At 39.1% G+C, this 3,044-nt stretch overlaps 1 protein-coding gene across 22 annotated transcripts in view; it reads right to left on the reverse strand.

Moving 5' to 3' along the window:
* Positions 1-203: 203 nt before the first annotated feature.
* Positions 204-3,044, reverse strand: part of ryr2a (ryanodine receptor 2a (cardiac)) — a 224,953-nt gene continuing 222,112 nt past the window's right edge. For all 22 annotated transcript variants that reach the window (XM_074664020.1, XM_074664015.1, XM_074664009.1 and 19 more), the window contains one exon: positions 204-3,044. This exon is cut by the window's right edge and continues 568 nt beyond it. The gene's annotated coding sequence lies outside the window, so the exon portion shown is untranslated.

Raw genomic sequence — 3,044 nt, forward strand, 5'->3', positions numbered from 1 at the left:
CTGGCCTTCAAGGTAATGGCTGGTCTTTTTTTGCACTGGATGCAAGAGGTTTACATGAAGAAACAAGAACAGCTTGCAACCATGCATCCTCCCCCAGGTGTGGCTCCTGGGGCCAGGCCAGGCCCAGACCCTAGGCACAACACCCTAGTTAAAATTTGACTTGACAAAAAGAAATCATTAATGACTGAAAGAAGAATCCACTCTTCACAAGTTAATAAATAAAGTTTTATTTTAAAATCATGCAAATCCATTCTAGACTCACAGACCCAGTTTTTACAGATGAAACTCTCATAAACAGCAGACAGCTGGTATACTTTAAAACACTCATTTTAACCCTCTGAGCAAACAGCAGACCATTTTATACCTGTAAACTCTACACTGGTAGATCTGTTCAGTCTGATGTTATAAAACGAAATCAAAGAAATGCAGATATGATGTCAGCATGAAGTAGTTATCGTAATATGCAATGCACAGAAACATGTCTGTGTTACCACACTTGTACACTCAGTGCTAACGCTAATCATGTGGCCTCACTCATCATTAAAGGTGCAATAGGTAGGAAAAAAAGCTCTTACATGTCCCCAGTAAACAATACTATGTTTTCTGCACCCCCAAACTGTAATTTAGGCTGTATTCAGACCAGAAAAGTCCTTTGGTCCACTTGTTTGGTCATTTTCGTTAAAGCCTTCAAAAATTCAGTCTGCTGAAATCCCAGACTGAAGTTTATCTGTAGTTAGTATTCCAGGCTTAAGTTATCTTGCTAGCTAAGATGCTACCTACATTCCACTGTATAGTTTTTGAATATAATATTTAATGGAGTTGTAAGAAATCAACCTTTAATCATTTTGCTTTTTTTTTGCACGAGATATTTAAAACAGTGACTTAATAATTAGAAAGCCAATCAGAAAGCTGGACAAATTAACACTTACTAATGTTGTGATTTTAAAACAGTATGGGATTTTTTTCACTATTTGATGGTCTTATTGTGTCTACATATTAGTGTTTTTTTTATCTTTTAACATCAGACAAGAGAAATAAATCTTTATTTTTCTAAGGTCCAGCTCTGAAATGTCAGCAGCTTTTGGGATAATAAGAGAAATGAAAATATAACAGGCCTGTCTGTCAGACTTTAAAACTGTCTCCTGTGGTAAGGTCACCTTGGTGTTTGTATACGGAATATTGCACCTCTAAGGAGAAGTGTCAGACTACAATCAACAGAAATAAACTGTATTTAATGATAAAATCAGATTCTTTAATGAATTCTAAATGTCCCTATATGTAAAAAAAAAAAAAAAAGATTATAAAGTATCATTAATTCATGTTCAGTCCATTTCTAATGTTAAAACCAAATAAAACTTAAACTTGATGGGGCTGTGAAGACATTTAAAAGAAAGTTTATGAGAACAAAGATTAAGAAGGATAATTATATTTCACTGAGAACTTAATCCATCTAAAATAATCTTATTTAACACTTTATGGCTGACAGTAATTCAAAGTCTTTTTCACATTTATCCATTAAACTGCAGAATAACATGCAATGAGTTAAATTTGGTCTGTACAAAATCTATGATGGTGCATATAATCATCATCCCTATTCACCTGACATCATCCTATCATCACACACCTGTACTTGGAGAGTAAACATTGTCACACACCTGTACCTGAAGCATAAAAATTACAGAGGAGAAGCTTTCAAAGTTTTTTTAGAGTCTAAGACAACAGATCACATTTTAACCCTACAGAAACCTGGTCTACCTGCTACCACTAACAGGCTTGCTCTCTACAGGTGAGACTGTCTCTCTCTCTCTCTCTCTCTCTCTCTCTCTCCCTCTCCCTCTCTCTCCATCAATAGGTGGACATGAAAGACTGTCTCTCTCTCTGTTTTTATGGGCTGACAGGTGTGACTGTCTCTCTTTTTACAGGCTGTGGACAAAGATGTTGTTTGCAATGTGTATGAATCTTTTTGAGTGCTTGTATCTGTGTGTGTATCTCTGTCTTCCTCCCCTCTCAGCTTCATGAGCCCCCCCCCCCCCCACCACCACCACCACCACCACCACCACCACAACACATACACACACAATTTCTCTTCCTCAGTGGTTTGTGGTGGTGTGGTTGTTGTAACTCCAGCTAACAGGCTAATGCTAACCCTCTCCATTTTGCTGTATCTGTATTGCTTTTTCTCCAAGTCCTCACTGGGTTCAGATGTAGCGAGTGGTCTGTAATTTAAAGAGCATTAATTAAACACAAAGTGACTACTAGTGACACCAGGAGGCTGCAATGTCTACTGTAGGGGAGAGCGACATGCTGAATACTATAAAATAAATTAGTCTGCATACGTTGAGCTGTGTGGTCAGAGGCTGTGCTCACTGAGAGTCCTGTCTCATCTCTGTAACATGAAGCTGTAACACCTGAGAAAGCCGGCATCAGATGGGCCCTGGTTTCAGCACAGCATATCACCTGTTAGTTTAACAGTCTGTGTGAAAGGGGGTCAATAATCTGGTCTGGTGAGCCCACCCGTGGAAGACATTTTCTTTGATCTGTGAACAAGTACAGCTCTCAGATGTTCTACCTAAACTTTAACTCTCCTTTTAGCTCAGACTGTGAACAAAGGCAACACATTGACAGATGTCATAGGAGTCCTTCATCTCTGACTGCTGGATTCACCTGAGGTCTGAGCTGCCCATCACTCCTAGAGGACACACCTTTGTCAGACCAATGAGGCCGATGGTTAAGAGACTAATCTCAGCAGGTAAATAAGTTGTAAGTACTCGTTTTATTTCAGTTAATTCTCTAAACAAAGGAAAAGATGCAGAAACGAGAAGTGCTGAGAAAAGATGATGTAATGTTGACTTGTTGACACCTTCATTGGGCTGAGCATCTTGTTGACTCCAAGTCAGTGGGTGTGAACCTAAACAGATATTAGCTCTGTAAGCACTGAGTGCAGGAGCCCTTCCCACAGTGATGGAGCATGCATGCTGTGGACACAACATGAACACCTGTAATCTCAGTTAAATCCCCACTGATCAGAGGTCTGATCAATAAAT

This window comes from Halichoeres trimaculatus, unplaced genomic scaffold (genome assembly GCF_033239565.1).
Source record: "Halichoeres trimaculatus isolate MK-OKI-2021-1 unplaced genomic scaffold, fHalTri1.1 fHalTri1_scaffold_23, whole genome shotgun sequence".
NCBI lineage: Eukaryota > Metazoa > Chordata > Actinopteri > Labriformes > Labridae > Halichoeres > Halichoeres trimaculatus.